Below are 10,656 nucleotides of genomic sequence, written 5' to 3'. Positions count from 1 at the left end.
ATATCGGTGGTAACTGGCTCCTGCAGCGCTGATTCTGAGGAACTGGAGTATGAGGAGGAGTCAATGTGTAGAGACTGGATTCCTGCAATCCTTGGAGTTGGCAGAACACGTACAGCGCCACTCTCAAGATCTGTACCCGGCTCCACAACATTGACCCAATGGGCAGTGAGTGAAAGGTATCGTCCCTGTCTATGGGTACTGGTCCACGCATCGGTGGTCAGGTGGACCTTGCTACTGACAGCGTTTAGTAGCGCATGTTTAATTTTTCCCTCCACATGCTTTTGCAGGGCAGGGACGGCTTGCCTGCTGAAATAAAAGCGGCTGGGCACGGTGTATTGTGGGACTGCCAATGCCATGAAGTTCCGGAAGGTGTCAGTCTCCACCAGCCTGAATGAGAGCATTTCCAGGGCCAGTAATTTGGCAATACCAGCATTCAGAGCCTGTGCTCGGGGATGGTTTGCCGAGTATGGCCACCTTTTCTCCCATGCCTGTGCTACCGATGGCTGTAGAGTGGCCTGGGAGTGTGAGGATGAACGGGAACGTGGTGCTGTGGGTGGAATGTCACTGGGTGTCTGGACAACAGTGCCAGAGGTTCTTCCATGGCGATCATGTGAGGATGCCGAACCAGCTGTGTGTGAGCTGGAGGAAGAAGCTACAACACGAGCTGAAGAGGTGGTAGGTGGTGCTGTAGGTTGGCCTACGTCTTCAGTGTGTCTTTGTAACTCCACCACGTGCTTGGTCCGCTCATGTTTCCACATATTTGTGGTATTGGGGTTGCTGACACTTTTCCCTCTTTTGACTTTCTGATGACACAGCTTGCATTTGACAAAGCAAATGTCATCTGCAACAGTGTCAAAAAAGGACCACCCACTGCAAGTCTTGGGAGCGCCCGTTTTGGCTTTTGGAAGAGGAATGCTCCTAACGGGTGCCGAAGTGGAGGCTACAGGCAACCAAGTCTGCCCCATCCCTCTCCCTCCTGTTTTGGCCGTTCAGGGAATCTCTTGGTCAGAGCTGCTCCCACCACCTTCCTGTTCCTCACGCCTTGATGGGTCAAGGACCTCATCATCTACACTCCCCTCTTCAAACACCTGCTTCTCCTGGGTAGTCTCGCCAGCACCTTACGCACCAGAAAGTGGCACCTGAGTCTCATCATCATCTGATGCGTACTGAGGCGTGCTGACCATAGGCAATGGCCCACCCGCCTCTTCAGATTCAGAGGGACAAAGCAGTTGCGCATCACTGCACACTCCCTCGTCTTCACATTCTTGAGTGCTGCTTGGCTGGCCCCCTCTTTCCAAGCCAACAGATTCAGAGAACAGAAGTAGAGACTGTGATGGCTCCTGTCCAGGTCTCTCTGACTGCCTGGGCAATTTGGCAGGTGGTGAAGAGACAGATGGTTGCTCTTTAGTGCTCTGGCCCTGAGAAGATGTGGAAGTCATTGAAGTCGATGCGTTATCTGCCATCCATCCGACAACGGCTTCAATTTGTTCCTCCCGCAGCAGTGGGGTACGGCGAGGTCCTACATAGCTGCGCATAAAGGACTGTTGCCTGGTAAAACTGAGGGATGCTGACTCACTGGTGCCCGCAGCAGGCCCAGAATCCCCACGTCCTCTCCCTGCTGAAACTCCACACCCACGTCCTCGTGCATTACTCCCTGCCTTCTTCATCTTGGTAGACTGATAAAGATAGGCAGAAAAGTACAAAGGGGGGCTTAGTGTGCTTATTCCTGAACAGCTGCTAACAGGTATAAGAAACACTAATTTTATAAAGTGTGTGTGTGGACTACACTTTAATATGAGCTAATGTGGCCTACACAACTGTCAAACGGAGTGTTTGGTGAACTTTATTTTGTTTGTTTTTTCAAAAAAACAAAAAAGATGTGACCAAAGATTTGAAAGCGATAGTATCACAAACTTTTTGAAGCTATTACAATGCAGGAAGGTAACCTACAATGCAAAAGCTGAGGCTCCAAAAAATAGGGTAATGCTAATCTGGCTGCAGCTGAAGGGCACAAGCCAGAAAAAAGGCTCCTCTATCTACTCCTATATAGTGTTTGCAACCAAGCAATGTAGATGGATACGGATGGATGCACACTAATAGGAGAATGAAAAATGAGCTGCAATAAAAGAAAAATATGTGAGGCAGTGACGCACGCTGAGCGGCCTACAACCAGAGGTAGTTGCAGGACACACTACAGCGTGAGCTGCACTCACACACAGAGACCTCTCAGACAGCTGTGAACAGTGCAGAAAACTGGGCACTAGCACTGAAAGGCTGCAGAGAGGTTCTGCTGTCTACTCCTATAGTGTTTGCAACCAACCAATGTAGGTGGATATGGATGGATACACACACACTAATAGGAGAATGAAAAATGAGCAGCAAAAAAAGAAAAAATATGTATGAGGCAGTGGCACACGCTGAACGGCCTACAACCAGACTTGGCTGCAGGACACTCTACACAGCGTGAGCTGCACTCACTCAGACCTTGCAGACAGCTGTGAACACTGCTGCAAGGCAAAGGAAAGCTACAGTGGTTTATTATGAAGCCTGGGTAAAGCACAATATGATTTTGAAAATCGCTATCTCTAACTGTCCCTCAGAGTCTTGAACAGCAGCCTGTCCCTAACTGAATTCACAGCAGAGTGAACCCGAAATGGCAACGGCGGCTTTTATAGTGCATCATGACATCATTTCAGCAGCCAATCACAGCCATGCCATTACTTAACATGCCTACATGCCTAACAGGATGTGCCCACACTTCTGAGGATTGTCATTGGCTGAATCAAATCAAACTGGCTCATAGCATTATGGGAACTTCTGATTCCGGTATTCCATATGCTAAAAGTATCGGAACTGATGCCCGATACTTGCGGTATCGGAATGCTCAACACTATTCGTGAACATTTTCATTCTATTTCTACAGGAAAGGGATCACTAAGATTTATAAAGCACATCCAAGAGAAACATTAGTCTACTCCTCAATGCCTGCCTTTTGCAGGATTGGAAGTAGTTAAATTTCCACCATGCGGAGGTGATCACAACAAAATCCGGCTAAGACGGCATGCAAAATGGATCATCAACGCAAATGCGCAAGGTCTCTTAGGACTGAATGAAAGAATAGATTACTCCTGCTTCTTGTAATAATGTGCTTTATTATAATTTCTATCTGAATTGCAATCAAAGGATTTTGTTATATGTAAGAATGTTTGTCATTTTTTAATTGCACTGTTTCTTTGTTTATTTTTTAATTTTTTAATTTTGTTTGTATATTGATTATATGCAAATTTATTCACAATGAGATACATAAAAGGAAATGACATAGTAATTGTTACATCTGGACCCGTGGAAGCGTGTTAAACGCGAAATAGCCATAGTCCTGTCTCTTGTCTGCATGCCTGCACCTGTCCTGCCCTCACAAACCTTGTCCAATGTATACATTTCCAAAAAAAAAGGACTTAGGTTTTCTATGATATGGTAAACTGAGTGTGCTGCTTTTTTTCTTATTTTTTGGATTGCCTCCAATAAACTATACCTACAAGGCCCACTAGTATGCCCCCATCTATTGGCCCACAACTTAACTACACTTACCCTAAACTCTGCATGAATATCAATATACATCACTTTACATTATATACAGTATAACACTAAGAAACGCAGTTAATAATAATAATAAATTTTATTTTTATAGCGCCGACATATTGCGCAGCACTTTACATTTCAGAGGGGATTTGTACAGACAATAGACATTACAGCATAACAATAATCACATACAGTAGATTATAACAAATACCAAGAGGAAAGAGGGCCCTGCTCGCAAGCTTACAGTCTATGAGGAAAGAGGGAGACACGAAAGGTGGGTGGTAACAGTTACCCTGATTGTATGGACCAGTCATAATGTTAAGTGTGTAACAGTACAGACACAGAGGGCTAATGGAGGCATAAAGCATGTGGGAACATGATGCGGGGAACCTGGTTATGGTAAAACTTTTGGCTCTGCCACACAGGGATAGATTAGGTTAATGTGTTGGGGTGGTAGGCCAGTCTGAATAAATGCGTTTTCAGGACACGCTTAAAATTGTGGGGATTGGGGACTAATCGTATTGACCTAGGAAGTGCATTCCAAAGAATTGGCGCGGCACGTGTAAAGTCTTGGAGACGGGAGTGGGAGGTTCTGACTATTGAGGATGCTAATCTCAGGTCATCAGCAGAACGAAGGGCCCGGGTAGGGTGGTATACTGAAACAAGGGAGGAGATGTAGGGTGGTGCTGAGCCATGGAGGGCTTTGTGAGTGAGGGTAATAAGTTTATACTGAATTCTGGCGAGCAGCTCCACAGTGACTGAGGAAGGATAACTGCAGTGCAGAAACCATGTCTAAGGGACCAGCAGTTGGTATTGATCTTGGCACCACCTACTCCTGTGTGGGCGTCTTCCAGCATGGTAAGGTGGAAATCATTGCCAATGACCAGGGCAACAGGACCACTCCCAGCTATGTGGCCTTCACTGACACAGAGAGGCTGATTGGTGATGCCGCCAAGAATCAGGTTGCCATGAACCCAACTAACACAGTCTTTGATGCCAAGCGTCTGATTGGCCGCAGGTTTGAGGACGCTGTGGTGCAGTCTGACATGAAGCACTGGCCGTTCACTGTTGTAAGTGACAGCAGCAGACCTAAAGTCCAAGTGGAGTACAAAGGCGAGACAAAGTCCTTCTACCCAGAAGAAATCTCCTCCATGGTGTTAACAAAGATGAAGGAGATTGCAGAAGCTTACCTTGGCAAGACTGTGACCAATGCTGTGATCACTGTCCCTGCCTACTTCAATGATTCCCAGCGTCAGGCGACAAAGGATGCTGGCACTATTTCTGGCCTCAACGTCCTGCGTATCATTAACGAGTCAACTGCTGCTGCAATCGCCTATGGATTGGACAAAAAGGTTGGTGCAGAAAGGAATGTGCTGATCTTCGATTTGGGTGGTGGCACTTTCGATGTGTCAATCTCCAAAGCATGGTGGTAACACATTTATAAATGTGGCAGTACCAAGAATGTGCGCGGTAATACATGTTCCTATGTAGGAGTACAGCAAGCATTCATCATAGACATTATCAATATGTAAAAATTAACCAATCAAAGACAAATAGATAACCCATCAGACTCTCACCAACAACGGAAACCATGAAGAAAAACCTGAAGACCCACCTGTTGCGACAAGCCTACAGCCTGCAATGATCCTCAGTCTACTGAACCACCGCACAACCAGCTCTACCCTCTCCTAGTGTATCCTCACCCATCCCTGTAGACTGTTAGCCCTCGCGGGCAGGGTCCCCTCTCCTTATGTACTTGTGTGTCTCTTGTCTTACACATGTTTATTGTACTTGTCTATATTTCCCCTTTTTATATGTAAAGAGCCATGGAATAAATGGCGCTATATAAATGTATAATAATAATAGTAGAGAAAGGGAAGCAAGGGGGTAATTCTATCTCACCCCCTTACATGTCTGTGACATCTTTTTTTATCAATTATCATGTAAGTTAATTTTAGAAGGCAGATAAAGTGTTTTCTTTAAGTATGAGGAGTTGGAATAGGACTTTAAAAAGACATATAACACAAAATGAAGCCTGTGGTTCAAAAGGTATTATTATTTTCTAGGAAATAAAATGTAACTATATCCACCATAGATTTGACCATCCCTGTCATCCTCATAATTTTGAAACTACAACAGCTAAAAAGAACTCTGGAATAATCACTATAATTAAAAATACATTAGCTTTTAAACTAATTACAGAGTACAAGGAGGAAGAGGGCGGATATCACACTCTTGTGTTCTCCATAAACAATCATTTACTTCTTAATTTACTAACCATTTTAGACATCTATGCACCGAATCATTATGAAATATTGTAAACAAGGTTGAGTCAGAAAAATCCAACAGGGTGATCTATTTCTCAGGAGATTTCATTATGCTTCCTGACCCTTGCCTGGATTCTTCTTCCATTGTGTGCAGTTACTAGTATTCCCTCGCTCCCTGGCTAACTAATGAATGGCCTATATGATTCTTTCTTCTCTTTCAATGCAGGAGAAATACCTTTTAATCTCAAATACCTGAATCCTATCCTAGGATTGATCTTGCCTTAGCAGCTATGTACTCCTCAATTAAGGTCAAACTTGTGAAAACTGTTTTTTGCACATTGTTGGATAACTCCCTAATCACCTTATCAATTTGTCTATCAACATAGTTCTGTTACACTTTTGGGAAATGATTTGTTTCTTTTCCAAATTAGATTAACCTTGCCATATCTACATATAAATAAAATTAATATCTGTAGAATAGATCACTTGAAATTCGTCCGTTTATTCTATCAGTGGTGCACAAAGCATCGGTGGGTTTTAATTCAGCAAGCCACTAACTATTTAAAAAAATAAAATACCATATACTCATGTATAAGCTGACCCGCCTATAAGCCGACCCCCCTAATTTTGCCACAAAAAACTGGGAAAACATATTGACTCGTGTATAAGCCGAGGGTGGTGCTGCACAAGGGTTAACAGTGGTCCAAATAGATGCTCCATAGATAAATACCCCCATAAAATGCTGCAAAAGGGTTAATGGTGGCCCAACAAGATGCTCCAAGGATAAATACCCCCATATATTGCTGCACAAGGGTTAATGGTGTCCCAAGTAGATGCTCCATACATAAATACCCCTCATATGCTGCACAAGGGTTAATGGTGGCCCAAGTAGATGCTCCATACATAAATATCCCCCATATGCTGCACAAGGGTTAATGGTGGCCCAAGTAGAAGCTCCTCACATAAATACCCCCCATATGCTGCACAAGGGTTAATGGTGGCCCAAGTAGAGCTCCATACATAAATACCCCCCATATGATGCACAGGGGTTAATGGGGCTATATTTACCATTCCCGGTTCCATTGCTGTTTCCCGTGTCCTGTGCAGTGACGTTAGCAGAGGGCGCGCAATGAGTACGTTATCGTGCCCTCCTCTAAATGTCACAGCCAGAAGACCCGGAGACAGCGATGGAATGGGGAGTGGTAAGTATTGCTCTGCTCCCCCGTCATACTCACCACCCCCCTCCAGGCGCACGGTCTCTTTAGCCCATGCTTTCAGCATGATGTCGGTGTCTCAGGCTGTTCCTGCATTCAGCCGTCACGTGGTACCGCTCATTAAATATGCGCATATTCATGAGTTTAATGAACGGTACCACGTGACCGCTGAATGCAGGAACAGCTGGGACACTGAGATCATGGGGGAAGCAAGGGGGCTGCAGAGACCGTGCCAGGAGGGGGAGTATGATCTCTGACACTCCCCACTCCCCCGCCGACCCCAATTTGTCTATCAACATAGTTCTGTTACACTTTTGGGAAATGATTTGTTTCTTTTCCAAATTAGATTAAACTTGCCATATCTACATATAAATCAAATTAATATCCGTAGAATAGATCACTTGAAATTCGTCCGTTTATTCTATCAGTGGTGCACATAGAAGCGGTGGGTTTTAATTCAGCAAGCCACTAACTATTTTAAAAAATAAAATACTATATATACTCATGTATAAGCCGACCCGCGTATAAGCCGACCCCCCTAATTTTGCCACAAAAAACTGGGAAAACATATTGACTTGTGTATAAGCCGAGGGTGGTGCTGCACAAGGCTTAACGGTGGTCCAAATAGATGCTCCATAGATAAATACCCCCATAAAATGCTGCAAAAGGGTTAATGGTGGCCCAACAAGATGCTCCAAGGATAAATACCCCCATATATTGCTGCACAAGCTTTAATGGTGTCCCAAGTAGATGCTCCATACATAAATACCCCTCATATGCTGCACATGGGTTAATGGTGGCCCAAGTAGAAGCTCCTTACATAAATACCCCCCATATGCTGCACAAGGGTTAATGGTGGCCCAACAAGATGCTCCAAGGATAAATACCCCCATATATTGCTGCACAAGGGTTAATGGTGTCCCAAGTAGATGCTCCATACATAAATACCCCTCATATGCTGCACAAGGGTTAATGGTGGCCCAAGTAGATGCTCCATACATAAATACCCCCCATATGCTGCACAAGAGTTAATGGTGGCCCAAGTAGAAGCTCCTTACATAAATACCCCCCATATGATGCACAGGGATTAATGGTGGCCCAAGTAGATGCTCCATACATAAATACCTCCCATATGCTGCACAAGGGTTAATGGTGGCCCAAGTAGAAGCTCCATACATAAATACCCCCATATGATGCACAGGGGTTAATGGTGGCCCAAGTAGAAGCTCCATACATAAATACCCCCCATATGCTGCACAAGGGTTAATGGTGGCCCAAGTAGAAGCTCCTTACATAAATACCCCCCATATGCTGCACAAGGGTTAATGGTGGCCCAAGTAGAATCTCCATACATAAATACCCCCCATATGATGCACAGGGGTTAATGGTGGCCCAAGTAGATGCTCCATACATAAATACCCCCCATATGCTGCACAAGGGTTAATGGTGGCCCAAGTAGAAGCTCCATACATAAATACCCCCATATGATGCACAGGGGTTAATGGTGGCCCAAGTAGATGCTCCATACATAAATACCCCCATATGCTACACAAGGGTTAATGGTGGCCCAAGTAGATGCTCCATACATAAATACCCCCCATATGATGCACAGGGGTCAATGGTGGCCCAAGTAGATGCTCCATACATAAATACCCCCCATATGCTGCACAAGGGTTAATGGTGGCCCAAGTAGAAGCTCCATGCATAAATACCCCCATATGATGCACAGGGGTTAATGGTGGCCCAAGTAGATGCTCCATACATAAATACCTCCCCATATGCTGCACAAGGGTTAATGGTGGCCCAAGTAGATGCTCCATGCATAAAATACCCCCCCATATGCTGCTGCTATAAAAAAAAAAGACATACTCACCTCTCCGTCGCTGGGGGCCAGGTGACGGTGTCGCCGCTGGCTCAGGCCCCTGGCACTGGCTATATTTACCATTCCCGGTTCCATTGCTATTTCCCGTGTCCTGTGCAGTGACGTTAGCAGAGGGCGCGCAATGAGTACGTTATCGTGCCCTCCGCTAAATGTCACAGCCAGAAGACCCGGAGACAGCGATGGAATGGGGAGCGGTAAGTATTGCTCTGCTCCCCCGTCATACTCACCACCCCCCTCCTGGCGCACAATCTCTTTAGCCCATGCTTTCAGCATGATGTCGGTGTCTCAGGCTGTTCCTGCATTCAGCGGTCACGTGGTATCGCTCATTAAATATGCGCATATTCATGAGTTTTATGAGCGGTACCACGTGACCAATGATTGCAGGAACAGCTGGGACACTGAGATCATGGGGGAAGCAGGGGGGCTGCAGAGACCGTGCCAGGAGGGGGAGTATGATCTCTGACACTCCCCAATCCCCTGCCGACCCCGTATATGACTCGTGTATAAGCCGAGAGGGGGACTTTCAGCCCCCAAAAATCGGCTTATACACGAGTATACTGTATATGGTAAGTAAGTTGCAAAATGTCGCATCTTTTTCAGAAAAACTAATAAATACAACAAAATTCCACTTTAGATGTGACATGCTGAAGTAATGAGATGAAGTGTAATAATGTCTTAAATTTTTACCCTCAATAAGCCTTTATGGTATGCTCACACTGGGCGTTTTTGCTGCACTTTTTATGCTAATTTTCAGCTGCTTTTTATAGAACCAGCAAACCCTATGAGATTTCAGAAATCTCATGCACACACATTGGTTTTTTGTGTCATCAGCATTTTGTGCTTTGCTGCTTTTTTTGGACATAAAGTATGTCACTTCTTTCAGCGTTTGTGCTGCGTTTTTCACCCATTGGCTTGAATGGATGTTGAAAAACCGCTGCAAAAATGCACCAAAAATGCAGGTATCATTATTTGCAGCATTTTTCTGCAGAAAAGTCATGAACATTAGCATGGACAAAGAGACACAAAAAATGCACAAAAAACACGCCAAATCTGCACCAAAAAACGTACCTAAACCTACATTTTTGCCACAGCTTCTTTCCTGCCAAGAAATCAGGTTTTGCTGCAGAAAAGAATGCAGCAAAAATGCTCTGTGTGAACTTACCCTTAAAGCTGATGGCCAACAGGATTATACAAAAGAGACTAAAAGGAACCTGTCATCTCGTTTTTCTGCTAAGATGTGGCCACTACCTTTCAGGGCTTATCTACAGCATTCTATAATGTCACAGGTCCTGGGTCCGGTGCCTCCCATCTTCATGCAATGTCGCCATCTTCCTTGCTTCGTGCAGCGCTACTGTGCAGGCGTACTAATCTGCTTTGTTGAGGGCAGAGCAAAGTACTGCAGTGCTCAGGCGCTGGGCCTCTCTGATCTTTCCCGGCATCTGCACACTGCAGTACTTTGCTCTGCCCTCAACAGGGCAGATCAGTAAGCCTGTGCAAGCAAGGAAGATGACAACATCTCATGAAGATGGGAGGCGCCGGATCTGGGACCTGCGACACCCATCGGCCCGGAACGCCCCCGGGTGAGTATAATAAAACTTGTTTTTCTTCTCTTTCAGGTCAGACCGGGGCTTATCTACAGCATTAGGCTATGTGCACACGCTGCGGATTCTGCTGCGGATCCGCAGCGTTTCTGGCCCTGTGGGTCGGCAGCAGT

The 10,656-nt window shown here is 45.3% G+C and overlaps 1 pseudogene; it reads left to right on the top strand.

Moving 5' to 3' along the window:
• The first annotated feature begins 4,322 nt into the window (after positions 1 to 4,322).
• Positions 4,323 to 5,012, top strand: LOC141067771 (heat shock cognate 71 kDa protein pseudogene; annotated as a pseudogene).
• The last annotated feature ends 5,644 nt before the right edge of the window (positions 5,013 to 10,656 follow it).

Source organism: Dendrobates tinctorius, unplaced genomic scaffold, assembly GCF_039654945.1.
Source record: "Dendrobates tinctorius isolate UK_male_01 unplaced genomic scaffold, ASM3965494v1 ptg000254l, whole genome shotgun sequence".
In the NCBI taxonomy this organism is placed as follows: domain Eukaryota; kingdom Metazoa; phylum Chordata; class Amphibia; order Anura; family Dendrobatidae; genus Dendrobates; species Dendrobates tinctorius.
Note: the sequence above shows the minus strand (reverse complement) of the source record. Positions and strands in the feature narration are given on the sequence as shown.